General features: G+C 37.6%; 1 protein-coding gene across 5 annotated transcripts in view; it reads right to left on the bottom strand.

Annotated features, from left to right (window-relative positions):
* FHIT (fragile histidine triad diadenosine triphosphatase) overlaps positions 1-15935 on the bottom strand; it is a 1408202-nt gene that overhangs the window by 1135790 nt on the left and 256477 nt on the right. For 3 of the 5 annotated variants that reach the window (XM_042929864.1, XM_042929861.1, XM_042929863.1), the window contains exon 3: positions 11685-11760. The exons of 1 other annotated variant lie outside the window; for it this stretch is intronic. The gene's annotated coding sequence lies outside the window, so the exon portion shown is untranslated. Of the gene's footprint in view, positions 1-11684; positions 11761-12763; positions 12855-15935 lie in introns of those variants that run through there. One more of the 5 variants, XM_042929862.1, reaches the window with a different exon arrangement.

The raw sequence follows: 15935 nt of genomic DNA on the forward strand, positions 1-15935 counted from the left end.
TGCTAGAGAAATAACAGCGAGCAAAAACAGACACAATTCTGCCGTCGGAGTACACACATCTGACAGGAGTCACGCAGCCATAATAAAATCACGCAAATAAATGAAGAATTGTGATAAGTGTACCAAATAATGGGGTAAATAAGATGTTAGGATTTTATACAAAATAGAAAACTGGAATTAATAAAGAGAGTGTATAGGGGAATAAGCTTCATTTCATTATTTGGAAGAACTTTCAAACAATCCACACAGTCTAGAAATGGCCCCACAAATGAACATACTTCCCTCTGGGCATTGGACCTGCCCAGGCTGAGGCAGGGGAGCGTGAGGGTGCAGCCCCTATATGACTTCTATAGTCCCTGCAAGCTCTAAGAAACTAGGATCCCATCATTCTAAACAAAATATCTTCTCAGAAGGCAATCAGAATTTGCTATATTGAATTTCTAGGAGACTCAGGAAATTTATGCAAAGAAGAATCACCTTCTGTGTATGGAGGGGAGTCAAGTGAAACAGAGTCCCCCAAGCTTTTCAGTAGCCCTCCACCTCCCGTCATAGCACTGATGACGTCTGTCCCATGCACTGCCCTGGAAGCTTCATGACAACAGGGGCCACGGGCTTGTTCATCACTGAATCAGCAGTACATGGCGCATGGCATATATTAAGTATTTGTTAAGTGAACAAATGAATATAGCACTAAAATGTAGGTGTGTGCAAACACACTCACTTATAAAAACTTTCTTTTAGTGTTACAGACTTCATAAATGAACTTTATTGAATATTTAATGAACATGAAAGTCAATCACTTGCCTCCTGATTAATAGCTAGAGTCCCTTGTCCAAGCGGCCATTTAGTTCCATTAAAAATGAATAATTTTCCACGGAATAAATATACACTATACATAGAACATCCAGGGTTCCAGTGTTAATAAGCATTTAAGTAATGCAGAAAGACTAAGAATCTATTAACTAAGAGAGAACTCCATGAACTTGCCCTCTAAGTCGTCATTCATTTCCTACCCATTTCTCTTCTAAATTTTAAAATTATTTAGCCAGGGAAAAAAGTAGCTCTGAAAATGGAATAAATAAGGTTAATAGGGTGTCATATTTTGGTTAACATTTGCAGGCTGAAAAAAATGTGTTTTTGTTAAAGATTTGAGAGATGTTATTCCTCCTGTGAAATGAAGAATACATTAGGGAAGATCAATACAAAACTGAAGGACTATATGTAAAATGTTAAGGGTCTATCACTGAAAAATTATGAACCGTGCTATAGAACTTAGCCAGGTCAGAGCTAAATTAAATTATTGATCTACATTCATTTTTTCCCTTTCTATGTGACTATCTCTTGATTTTTTATAGCGTGCATTATTGCCTATATGGTAAATGAATCATCTTATTCTAGCCCCAGCATATCTGCTTACTGACAATTTTCTAAAATTAATTGTCGTGTTGATAGAGTTCAGATTTACAAATTGAGCTATGCTCACATAAACATCTAAATATTCAAGGTAAAATTTATAAGCTTTTGTAGCATTAACTCAAAAAGAAAGAGGGCAATTTTCATATTTTTCAATACAAAGAATGGAAAGAAAAAATGAAATGCTATTTTTCTTGACACCATTTCACTACTTGATGGTACTTGATACATTTCATTGATGGAAATGTACTCATTCGACTTTTAAACAGTGACTTCACTGTATTCCTAAGCAAGGTAATGAAATCAACACTGCACGAATTAAGATCTGTGACTTTTCAGACCTAAATCTTCCTCGAGATGTGCAATCTCAAATTCTGTAAGCAGTTTTACCAATCGCTTTGGGGATTTCTTTAAATCAAAGAACTCTCATCCCCAGTCAGCCTCCAAAGTGATAGAAGAATGTGGCTTGAATTAGGATTTTCTCTCACCTGCTAAAAAGGGAAAATGGGTAAACATTTTGTAAGAAATGTAAATTCCAGAGACCCATGTTAATTCATGAAAAAGGAAGCTGACATAAGAGTTCTTGGTACAAATGATCTTGAATTTGGGGCTGAATTTAGCCAGTAGCTTTTGCCTACTGGGAAAATATTTTCTCTTTAATGAAGTAGTGTGAAACGCAGAGGCCTCTTCATTTTCTCTAACGGAGATACAATCATTCTGACTTGTGCTCCAAACAAGTAGAAATTATCCCTAATGTGTAGTTTGAGCATTTGTATCAAAATACAGTGAAATGCTGTTTCAGAGTCTGATGAGAAAATCATGTGAGCTCACAAAATGTCTGCCTCCCTCAGGTGGAAAAACGGTCACTGCTTCTCCTTGGGCTGGTTGTCACTGCTAGAAGCTCTTGGCATTAGGGGAATGTCCCGCAGTCTCACACAAATGCCAAACCCTGTTGCTGGGACAAGGGGATTCCAGCCTCACAGCAGACCTGAGGGACTCTGCTTCTCTCCAGGTCTCCCCCAAAGCTGAGAGCCCTTTGCACTAGAAATCAATGTCATCCAGTGAAAACTCGAGGAGAAAGTTAAATTCCAGAAGTAGCAATGTCTCTTGTGTACCAGTCTCTCCCCACTGTATTTCTGTCAAGTGACAAGAAGCAAGAAGGAAAACAGAGCGAGTAAAGCCTGAAGAGAGAACAATCAAAGAAGTGTAGAACTTGAGAGAGGGGAAGGACCAAAACTTCAAATAGGAAAAGGCTCAAGCATCCCACTGTGCAGAAATACAGAATGCTGTCTGTAGAAGGGCCCAACTGAAGGTCATCGATCAATACCTTAGGAAGGTCCCTCACCAGATTTTGGGCACTCTGAGCCTTGGTGTTCTTGGCACACAGTACAGAGTCCACTTCCCAGGAGGCAGACTTTGTTAACGAGCTCAGAAGACCAAGGCATAAAACCAGACTGTCAAAGTAGAAGTCTACAATTTGCGGTATAACTGCTGCACAGGTGTCAGTATGACCAGTACGTTCCCTTCCCGAAGATGTTCTCCAGGCAATGCCAAATCCTAATCAGACAACAATTTGATGCGTAAGGAACCTGAACAAGAGGAGTTCATTTGATGAATTGAATGTTAAACTGCATCAGGGAGGATGGCGTCACCAATGAGAGGAAACACAACACGTGCTGGCTGCAGCTCTCTGGATCCATTGCCATGATGGGAACAGCCTTGCCAATAGAACAGCAATTGTTCCAAGCTCCTCATAGGAAATCCATCTCCTCCAAAGAGGACTACATATGCACTCCTTCTTCTGCATTTCCATAGTCCAACCCAACATACATACCTATGTTACATCAAAACAGGAGCACATCTTAAGTTCAGCCTTGTTGCTTTTCTTTGAATTAACCAGGGCTCATAAATAGCTTTCCATGCCATGAAGCAATACCATGATAGATATTCTTGTACACACTCCTTTTCCCAAACTTCTGATTATTTCCCAGAGAACATTCCCAGATACAGAATTGTTGGGTCAAGTAGGCACACAACCATTCATTTACATACTGCCTAAGCCTGCTTTCACCCAATAACAGCAGATGGCTAGAACAGAAACCAAGAAAGCCTACAATAGTTAGTCTCTGGTCATTTTCAGAAAAGGTTGGCCAACCACGGACCTAGAGTCTACGATTAGCTATAGGCAGAACATTCACAATAGGACACCATCCACAATAGGACATGGACTCCCCACACCATGACTATAAGCAGATCTTTTCCCTATCAATTATTTTCTAACCTTTAGCATTCTTTAACCAGTCCGGAGGTTCTATGGGACATAACTTCACTTATAATTAGAATAGTACTAAAAAATACTATCAGAGAAATGTAGCTCCATTATTTTTAACTACAGAAATTCATATAAATGGGAACTAAATCAAACAAAATGAGATAAGTTATAAAAAGTCCTTTCTTGCATAATAATCTATAATAAACATGAATATACATGTTTCTTAAACTTTGAAATAAAAATTGATTATTAAATGAAAAACTAAAAGAGATTTCATTTCTTGGGTCTTTGATCTGAAACAGCTCAAAATTTCATACTAGATTCTCTTTACTCATGAGCGAGACTCAGAAACTTGGCTAAGAAAAAAACACACAACTTTTTCTTGAAAAAGAATCACGTAGACCCCATCTGAAATTTATAAATTCCTTGTTAATTAGATTTTAATCTACATGACTATACCATATGCTAGAAAACCATCCACATACAAACTGTAGGAGACTGTTTAACCGCCATTACTTTAAGAGCCATTTAAAAGATTTTCTATGGGATAAAGATTGGGTGATTTATCATGGTTTTATGCGCCTTTAATCTGCTCCATCTTCCCATTGTAAAATAAATATTGGTTTTAAAATAAATGGTTCTGCCCAGGTTTTGATGAGAAAAATTGCCCTGTAAATCACAAGCTCACATGTGCCAAACTCGAAGTCCAATGTTAACTAGTCCATTCCGATGAAAATAAGTCCATTTTATAGAACAAAACCTAAGGAAGACAATTACTTAAGTATATTATCAATGCTGCAATGTAACTAATTTGAGATATAAGCTTCCCCAACCTCTGTTATTTAATTCTTAAAACAACCACTAGCTGATGCCAAACAGATCCTCCGATCGGACTTTTTAAAAAGTGTTTTCTTTACAATAGTCATTATAATGGTCTAACTCCAATATACAACTTATGTAATGGAAAATAAATACAAGCAAATCTGAGAGCAAATCTTTATCAATCACTTTTCTCATACTCAGGGTCCAAAGAAATTTAACAGTCACTTCCTTAAGACTATTTCACAGAGTTCTGAGAAACTGACAATAAATACATTTTCCTACAGCAAGCACAGCAGCCAAAAGCACCCTTGAAGATATGAATGGTTTAAAGCAGAGCTTTGCAAACCGTCTGTGATGTAATACCAGTTGATTGTACTTTTCCCTTCCAATCTGCTGCGGGTTGATGATACAATTTGTAAAAGCCAATTAAAAGAGGCACTTGGATGATGTGGCAAAGACAAACTGCTACAAAATTTCTAAACTGCACTGCCCATTAGGTATATGATTTTGGCCACTCGTGTGATTGTAAACTTTGCAGGAGCCACATTAAAAAATGTAAAAAGAATCAGGTGAGATTAATTTTAACAATATCTCATGTAACTCAATATTATCTACAATCTTATTTCAACATATTACACAATTATTATATTAATAACATTATATTTATATTGTGAAAATATTATGGAGGTGTTTTGCATTCTTTTTTTAAGTATTACCTGTGGAATCTAGTGTAGAATTTATACTTACAGCACGCCTCAGTTCACATTGGCCACATTTCAAGTACTCAATAGGCATATGCAGCTAGTGGCTACTGTGTTGGACAGAGCAGTTCTAAACCCTTACTCTCAAATTTCAGCACCTCCCTCTTCCCATTTTGAGTAGTACTGTATAAACCACCGCGGCCTTCAGAATGGCATCTCTTAGTTTCACTTCCTGTCTGATGTTTTATAATTAAGGGCTCCACTGCAGATAAGGCCAACACTTAAATAAAGAACTTAGCAAACACACGACTGCGGCTAACTTCATACTTCCTTTGATCCAATGCTATTAACAAGGGATGGATGTAGAAGTCCTCTGCTCTCCCCTCTCTAGAAGCAATCACTATTCTGAATGAAGCTGGTTTATTTCCTTCCCATCCACATTTTTACACTTTCTCTACAGATTATAGTCTTAAGCATTTACATAAATCTATTAACAAATGAAACCAAGTGTTTGTGTTTTACGGAGATGTCTGAATTTAATGCATTTGGCTCATGCAAACCCTTACCATATTCCAACAGCAATTACCAAAATGGAATCTCATATCTTTCCACTGTCCCACTCTATGATCTATGTCTTTGGAATCCGTACCACTTCCTGGCCTGGATAATTCCTACGCACAATTTAGGTCACAGCTTCAATGTCACTTTTTCAGGAAACCTTTGCTAATGTGCCCTTTGCCCTAATGAGATTAGGTTCCTTGTTAAACTGCTCTTACCTTTTCTACTGCACTATCACAGTAGTGAATATCTCTTTTTGTATTGATTTAACATGTACCTTCATCATGAAAGTATAAGCTAGCAGCACCACAATTCCAACTAGACAATAAGTGTTCATAAATATTTGTTGTACGAATGAATGATTTTTTATTCTAGGAAGCCAGACTCAAACTCAACTCAGCTAGACATGAGGTGTGTCAGGATGGATAAAGCACCAGACTCAAGTTATATATCATGTTTCTTATGTCTCTTGTTGGGACATAAGCTTAGGATGTGTATTATCATCTGGATACTGAGTACCCTTATTTATTGGAATGTATGTTTTCAAATATAGTACCATCAAGTTATTCATAGTATATTGTTTTGGACTTTTATTGTCTAGTAAGTCTATATTTAGGGCTCCCTTTTCATTTATAATACTATTTGTATTCTCTCTCTCTCTCTCTCTCTCTCTGCTTCTGTAATTGATCAAGATTGCCAGATGTGAATGTGTTTGGAGAATCTTTCAAAGAATCATCTTTTACTTTGTTGATCTTTTCTACTATTCCTTTTGTATTCTATTTTGTTTGTTTTAATATTTTATATTATCCCTTACCTTTACTTTATTTCGGTTTACTCTGCTATTTATACCTTTTTGGTTGAATGCTTAACTCACTGATAACAGCATTCCTGTATTTATTTTTATTTAAAAAATAATTTATGTTTATTTATTTTTGAGACAGAGAGAAACACAGCGTGAGTGGGAGAGGGGGAGAGGAAGAGGGAGACACAGAATCTGAAGCAGGCTCCAGGCTCTGAGTTATCAGCACAGAGCCCGACGTGGGACTCAAACCCATCAACCGTGAGATCATGACCTGAGCTGAAGTCAGACGCTTAACTGACTGAGCCACCCAGGTGCCTCTCCTTTATTTCTAATATATAAATTTGTGAATCTATAAATTCCCTTCTGTGTACCCCTCTAACTATACCCCATAAGATTTAAAATAAAGCATCTACCAATTTCTCTCATCACTTTTCTATGACTCAAAAAACATTTGAAAGTATGATCTTGAGTTTTCAAATGTATGAAATTTTGATGTCTACTGGTTTTTGGCCTCTAAATTTTTTCTTCTCTGGGATAGAATTTGTATTCATCAACGTTCAGGCTTCCTACATACAAATATTCTCTGCTAATGGAGTTCTAAGTTCTATAAATGTCCATTTGACCAAGCTAATCAGTGATATTTTTTTAAATCTTCTTTATCCTTCCTAAATTTTTAACTTTATTTGACTTATCAGTGTCTGAGAGAAAATGTTTAGATCTTCCTGATTATAATTACCTATATTCTCAATATCTTATGATGATTCTGTCAATTTTTATTTTATATATTTTTGAAATGATGCTGCTCAGTAATGTAGCTCCAGGATTAATATATTTTCCTGGTGAATTGTTCTATCATCATTAAATAATAACTCTCTGTAACCATAATAATACTTCTTGCTTTAAAGCACATTTTGTCTGATATTAATACATCATCCACGCTTTCTTTTGAAAGGTATTGGCAAGGAATATTATGTCAATTTCCATCTGTTTTCTTTCAATCGTCCCATCCATAATAGGGGTATCCCTTGTAAATAGTCTACAAAGAGTACATAGCTGTCTTCCTTCCCCATCCATCGTAACAATCTTTGTCTATTGACAGCTAAAATTAGGCATTTTTATATTTATTATGATTCCTACATATTTGGCCTTATTTCAACCATCAAATTGATCTACAATTTCCCCAGAATTAGGGATTATCTAAACATATCAAGTACACCACAGCCAGTACTGCTGTATCTAGCTGATGCTCATAATTTAGCTATTCTTGATAAGTCATTTAGACACATTAGCAAACTATATTCTCTTAAAGCTGTAAGGTAGTGAATCCTTATTTAAAAAAAAAACCATAATATCCTTTTAAACTAAGCTAAAATCCTTACTTAAAAACTTATAAATAACATCCAAATTAAGATGTCCAATCCACTATTTTATTTCCTTACCTATAACATGAATATAAAAGAGTCCGTTTGCCATCCACCTCTGATGTGGCTGTATGTCCCTCTCCCCTATTATTTTTTTCATTTCTATCTAATGCAGCTCTGATTCTGTCTCTGCCTTTCCTACACTTCTTCCTCACTCCAGCTCTCTTCATCTCTTACCCCGACAACTGCATTAATAACTTCTCTCTCACTGTCTTAATCTAACTCCCTTCCACTCCAATTCACCCTCCAGTTAAATGAGGGCCTTGTATTTTAAGCTAAGAAATTTGAACTTTACCCTGCAGGTCAGTGTCTCTCAAACTGAAATCCAACGACATAGTCTCACAGCTCCAAACATTCTGGAAGGACTTTTTATTTTAATTTGTGGTTCAATCCAATGAACATACCACAAAATCTAAATGACAACCTGATAATTGAGCTGTGCTTTCCAATAGCAGTGCCTGAGTGTGTCCTTTTTTCCCCTCATCAACTCTGTTCTGTTCTCAGTGTCACTGGCACCAAACGATCACCCAAAGTGACAGCTTTTAACTTTCAATGTGTCAGTAAGCACATCTGGCTGTTCGGTTGGTGTGTCCTAATGCTAAAATTGTCCCAAGTCTGCCATTGTGCCCTTTAGTGGAGATGATTTGCAACTGAAAGATATTGTCATCAAATAAGGCTTTAATTTCTGAAGTTATTTAATTAATGGAGACTTTGATATGACATCATAAAAACTCATAGTGTGGCAGAGTAATGATCGATTTTAATTGTTATGGATTAATGAGAAAAGAACAAAGGCAGAATTAATATGTAAATGATGTGTTTATATCAAATGAAAGCCAAATGATGTTATGGGACACTGTACAAAAGAAGGTTTCCAGATCTTTCAAATAGAGAAAAGTGGTAAGAGAATTGAATCATCATATGGCTCAGAGTAGTAACGGCATGCAAATTAAAAGAACCTTTACCAGTATTTGGAAACAGGAAGGAATGCAAATTTGCTGGAGGAGGTGAGGTGGTTTGCTCTGATGGTTTCTATTTCCCCAGTTAAATATGGAATAAGGGTGTCAGCTGAATGGGAGAACTGGGGATGGGTGTCAGAGGTTTGAGGTACAGGTAAAGGTGTAAATTACTTGTCTCAGAGAATAGAAGTACTAAGTGAATAAGGCAGGACTGCCAAGTGGAGCAGAGGATCTACTTGAAATTAGTGCACATAAATTTAAAGTAAGTCCATAAGACTTAGCATTATTCTCCATCCATCTGCACTCAGGCCCAAAGTGGACAGAAAGCTCAGTGAAAGTCAAGAGTTATGCCAGACACAATCAAAAAGAATGAAATCTTGCCATTTGCACCTACGTGGACAGAACTAGAGGGTATTAAGCTAAGCGAAATTAGTCAGACAGAGAAAGAGAAGTATCATATGACTTCACTCATATGAGGACTTTAAGAGACAAAACAGATGAACATCAGGGAAGGGAAACAAAAATAATAATAAAAAAAAAAAAACAGGGAGGGAGACAAAAACATAAGAGACTCTTAAATATAGGAAACAAACAGAGGGTTACTGGAGCGGTTGTGGGAGGGGGGGATGGGCTAAATGGGAGAAGATTAAGGAATCTACTCCTGAAATCATTGTTGCACTATATGCTAACTAACCTGGATGTAAATTAAAAAATTAAATCAAATAAAAATTAAAAATAAAGAAAAAAAAGTTATGCCAGGCAAGTATGACAGAGATGACAAAGGGGAGATTAATCACAGCACCTAAACTGGGTGAGGAGGGAAATGAGGGCACGAGAGGGATAATCGTTAGTACATGAAAGCAGTAGGTCAATAGATTGGAGGCTCTAAGGAGTCAAGGAACTCCTATTGGAATAGGAATGTTGTGGGCACATGAGGTGGCATCCTTGGAAAGACACACGGAAAGAGAAATGCTTTGAAATCCATTTTGAAGGTCAGCACCATGTTTCTTAACAAGAGCACTATGACATTGGGGATGCAACAATTTTGCATTATGTAGGACTGTCCCTGGTCCTGAAATACATTTGGTATCCTTAATTCCTGCCCTCTAAGGGCCAGTGGTACTTCTTACATTTGCAAATAATCTCTCCTTACAATTGTAATGCCCTCTAGAAGAGGGAAGCCTCCTAGATTGAGGGCCACTGGCCTGGGAAATGACCAATAGGCAGAAAAAAGAGACATGTGACAGTGAGAAACTGAAGGAACTGGGAGGCCAGAGAAGAGTCTTCTATGTGGATATTTTCACCAACAACGAAGGCAGGAGGTGATGGGCATAAAGTCAGTGAGCTGGGGGTAAATTTTTCAATAACTAGGCAGTAGGATTATCTGATGGCACCTGCTTTCTTTTTTTTTAATGTTTATTTATTTTTGAGACAGAGTGTGAGAAGAGGAGGGGCAGAGGAGAGGGGGAGAGACAGACTCTAAAGCAGGCTCCAGGCTCTGAGCAAGCTGTCAGCACACAGCCTAACCCAGGGCTCGAACTCACGAGCTGTGAGATCATGACCTGGGCTGAAGTTGGATGCTTAACCAATTGAGCCACCCAGGTTCCCCTGAGGGTGCTTCTGTGGATAAAGAGAAAAGAAGTTGTCTGTAAGTGACAGCAGAGATGAAGAAGGACACCATGTCCACTTCAGACACTGAGAAAAAACAGTGACCACCTGAGAGGGTGAGAGATATCCTTAGATGGATATCTAAGAGTATCAGAGCAGCACTTACAGAACTTTCTGTGATGATAGAAATGTTGTATATCTATGCTGTCCAATAAGACAGCCAATAGCCACCGATGCCTATCAAGTCCTTCAAAAGAGGTTAGTGTGACTAAGGAAATAAATTTTTTACTTTGTTTAATTTAAATCTGTTTGGATATAAAGAGCCACACGTGGCTAGTGGTTACCTTATTGGATGGTGGAGAAGAGTAAAAGGTGAAGGGAACATTCACAAATTAGTTTAAAGATGCAGGAAATTCTTCTTAATCTCTGGGTCTTGAGGAAAAGGGACAGGATACATATGAATCTAGTTAACTTTGTGGGTCTGGAGAAGGAAGGTAAGATAAGTCATGCTTGACAGCATTATCATTTTCAACAAGCAAGATCCCCAAAATCCATTTTAATTCATTTCTGCCTCCTCCCAGACTAACTTCTGGACCATACTATTATGGAAGACACTTGAGAAAATCTTCTAAAGACTAAAATGTCTCCACCATGTAAAAATGATTTCTTCCTATAAGAACAATCTGGTATTAATAGACTATCACTATTGACTGTTCCTCTGGGACCTAAGGGTCCCTTCCCCAAAGACTGGCTTTCTATCTCTAACAAAGAAAGAAAAAAATGTGACTTCTGAGAATTCCCTGTTAAAAGATGGTGCTTTTTAGAAATCGTATTTATTGCTTTTTTGCGTTTTTACAAAAGAGTATAAAGACATTGGTTCTTTGTTATCCAAAATAAGGTAAAAGTATTATGATTGGTTGCAGTCATAAAACTATAATTAGTGTTTTAATAAAATAATAAAAAAGGGTCGTGAACCCCCACATCCACCCCACCACACACCACAGACTTCCAGAATGGAATTGTAGTCATGCTCTTAGAGTTTCAGCACCAACATAACTAGCAACAACTCTGTCAAACTGCCCTCATCAATCAAATGGGCAATGCCAATCTAGGCCAAGGACCACTCACCCAGTGCAGGAATCTCTGGTTCAAGCAGATAGGCGAGTGTAGGTAATATCTGGATATTGGTCGACACTGCAAGTGACTGGGAATAAAGGAAGAGTGAAACACTTCTGATTAGTTTCTGTCTCTTAGTGTTTCCAATTTCCATTTTAATTGTAATCAAAATATTAAAATACTCTCTGTCCCCAGAGAAGGGACACAATCCCTAGTTTAACAAACCCTAAAATACAAAATTAAGAAACAACCTCTGTGGGGTTAATCAGCACAGCACTATAACTGGTTGGATTCCCTAGTGGACAAGGGTCAATTTCTCTGGGTCTTAAGGTAAAATATTTTCTGTAAATGTTCTCTTGCCTAGACCAGATGACAAGCATGTCCATATTGTCCTCCATATCTTGTATGCCGATCCAGACTTAAAGGGTCTTCTTTATTGAATACACTTCTGAACTCTAGTGATGGCCAGAGTCAGTTAGAAGTATCAAGAAATAAAGAACCATACATTCCCACAATGCTGGTGAAGTTGATTCTATCAGATGCCCAGTCTTGGATCACCTTTGGGTCCAGGATCTAATTTATCTTCCACCATAATAAATTCCATATTTTCCAGTATTTGACCCAGGATTAAAGAGGCCATTCTTACTCTCATTTCTGGTTTCCCCAACGGGACTTTGATCAACACGGAAGCCAAAAATCATCCTGGTGCTAAACCATTAACACCAGTTAACTATTCTGTGGTCATCGCCAAAGACAGTCAAATTGTAATTTAATTTCATTGGCAACAAGAACAAGGAGGTGAATGCAATGCTGAAAGTACCTCTCAGCCATTAAGGAAAAACCTTAAAAGTCAGTGAAGACAGGCAAAAAGAGACGGAATTATTAATTCCCACTGTATTTCTCTGCCCACAAGCCCCCTCTGGTGGAGGAACTAATAGTAATAAAATAGCTATAATAACAATAACCAAAGTTAAAAAAAGGGGGGGGGAAGAAAAGAAAAGGCAATCCACAACAAGACAATCAGCCCCTGTAGAATTGAGAGTCAAATGTAGTGATTAGCAAATATGAGCTACAACTGGAAAACCACTTACAGATGAAGCAGTATGATGAATGATTTACCAAAAGGTCAACACTGCTCTTTTATCTTCAGCACCCATCAGTTTCCATTGCCTTCAATTTGTCTGGCACATAACAGAAAGCGAGCCATAAAATATTCACCATAAAAATTAACCTTATTTTGCAGTATTAAAAAAAAAGAAACAGAGCTAGATATAGTCTAAGCATATGGGCCCGCTTTTCAATTAGGATTCCTCATATACATTAGAAAAAGCATTGACATTTAAAACTCTGTTATAAGAGGTAATGTACTCAGCAAGTACCAAAACTCTCTGCCCTATGCTCAGTTTTGCTGATCTACTTTTAGTTTTCGAACAAGGAAAGGCACCCCCCCACACACTCAAGACCACAGCAGTGATGGGGTGGGGGTGGCGGTGGACTGTGTCAACATTTCCCCTTTTACTCTTCTGTAAGCTACACCTCCCTGCAGCCTCTGCTATTAGCTGCTGTGGGTACCAGCCTTTCAACCTCAACACGCCTACAATACATTCTGCCAGGTGAGTTGTGAGAGGAGCTACCTTCACACTCTCATTTGACAACCTTTGTACAAAAGGAAACACGCTATCAGATGAAAATATACTTTCAGGCAGAAGGTATTCTGAAAATTAACATACTGCCAGATCCCCTTAACCAGACCTGTTAAAACTCATTAAGCCATTTTAACTCAACCAACTCAGCTGATTGATTCCATGAGAAGACAGGTCACTTCCCTCCTTCTCTCTCCTATGTCTGGATTTACCAATTGTTTCTCTGATTTTACCAAATCAGTAAGATATTTTGCGTCCTATACAATAATCTTAAGTTATCTGAGATATTAAATAATTCCCCTCCAGACTCTGTTCGAAGAGAGTTCCTAAATATTTACTTATATCATTGTTATTTCCTGATTTCTTTTAAAGGAAGAATCAAAAGGGAAGAAAAAATGTCAAAAGAGTTCTGAAAAAGATGTAGTACAAGGATATTTACCCCTGTACTATTTATAATAGTAAAAACTGGAAATTCTAAATTTCAAACAAAAGAAGAATGTTTAAATTAATTCTGGTACAGCCATAAAGTAGACTGTTAGGTAGACATTAAAAATAATGTGGTAGGGGAGCCTGGGTGGCTCAGTCGGTTAAGCGTCTGACTTCGGCTGAGTTCATGATCTCAAGGTTCGTGAGTTGGAGTCCCATGAGCCCCACATCAGGCTCTGTGCTGACAGCTCAGGGCCTGCTTCAGAACTTCTGTCCCCATCTCTGCCCCTCCCCCACAGTTCTCTCTTTCTCTCAAAATAAATAAATAAGCTTTTTAAAAAAATACGTGGTAGAATATTTAATAACATGGAAAAAAGATTCATGATATTATTGAGAGGGAAAATACATTGCAAAAACAGTAGATACAGTATTATCACATTTATTGACAATGGTTATTTTTGGATAATAAGGAAGTTTGGCAATCATCGATTGGGCAACCCAGTTTCTGTTAACAACTCCTCTTTCTAGGACCCCTTACAACTAGGAGTGATTTTATAAAATGAGATCTAAGCAGAAGTCTGCTAAATGGTCAAATGGGCCCCTTTTTGGTTTACCTCCCCATACCACCCTGGAATGAGCTGATCAATCCATGACCACAGATAACAATCTCAAAGTTAATAGTGGGGGGAGAAGATAAAACCTTGTAAATCAGTTGTTAGTTACCACAAGAAACAACTACAACTTGATCTTTATATTCATCTTCGCATTTGTTTTGGTATCCATGTAGACACGATCAAAGAATAGTCCCCAGGAATCTATAGAGTTTTACTAAACTAAAGTTAAGGCTTTGGGTTGTGTACAGAACATTAAGTACCATTCCAAGAGAAGGCAGCCACATTGCCTCTGAATCACCAAAACACAGATTAGCTACCTTGAAAATTGAAAGTTCACCCTCAAAAATACTTTGATAATAAGAATAAGCATAGGCATGTTTCTCAGCCATTCAGGGCCCAAATAAATAAGTAATGGATAATATAGGTAAGTGACAGAAATCCAGTCTTGCCCAGATTTACACATACACCTTATGAGAGCAGCTATTATTTTATAGCGTGTGAATCTGTTTGCATGTCTGTCTTCCCAATAGACTAAGCTCTCTTCAGGCAAAGGCCATTTCCTTTTATCATTCCTAAAGATTCCCAAGCCTTCTTCCTTCCAAGATCTCAGAACGAAACATAGATTTCAACTATAAATGCCTATAAAACATGACATCAATTTTGACTCTAAGTCCTTCATTATAAGTCATCCTATTTAAAAACAACAACAACAACTTTTTAACATTTTCAAAATGCCCTGAAGGGAGGGAAAGATCACACATTAAAATCTGTCAAGTAACATTTACCTCCTCGAGCCCTGACTAATCAGAAATGACTAGACTTGGCAGCTGCTTTCATCACTTGGTCTATATGCTAAATACAACTCCTGTTGTGCCAATTGGAAAAGGCCAACATCCCTTCCCATCCCATACAACATCCCATCCTGCCAGTCACTCTAGAGCCTGGCAGTCTGTCTGGTGAGACCACTCCTCATCAGATCAAGTAGAAATTATAAACTAAATTTACATGGTCCATGTAGCCCCATTCCAGAAGAGCAGTGGTAAAGTTAAAAGAGATTAGAAGGGTATCAGATTTATTACTATTGATTCCCTGCTGGCAATTTCATGGAAAGATATCCACTGCAGTTATATAAAGGGCATCTGGCTCATTTCCAACTCTTTTGTCTTCACGTTCTTAAAAAAAAAAAAAAATCAACCAAGAAGGAAAAAAAAAAAAAAGTAGAAATTGGTGGAAAGGGCCCAAAGGTTTTCTCTAGAATAAGAAGCCTTCATCACTACACCCCAATTATGCAAATCTGCTCCTGCCGAGTCCAATACATTTATTGAGCCTCACCCCTGCCATCCGGGTAACCCAGAGAAGGAGCCAATCTATAATGACTCAAGCCACATTTCACAATAGATTCCAAAGGACATATGATGTCATTTGCTAAAATGACAATCCAGATGGAAAGCATTCTGACCTATACATAATTGATTGACCTTTGCTATGCTTTCCTGGTTATTTATATACTATCATATGCATGGATGTATATCAGTGGTATTTACACTTGGCAGCTACTTTTGAGAACGCATTATTCAATT

Source organism: Panthera leo, chromosome A2 (genome assembly GCF_018350215.1).
Source record: "Panthera leo isolate Ple1 chromosome A2, P.leo_Ple1_pat1.1, whole genome shotgun sequence".
Classification (NCBI taxonomy): Eukaryota; Metazoa; Chordata; class Mammalia; order Carnivora; family Felidae; genus Panthera; species Panthera leo.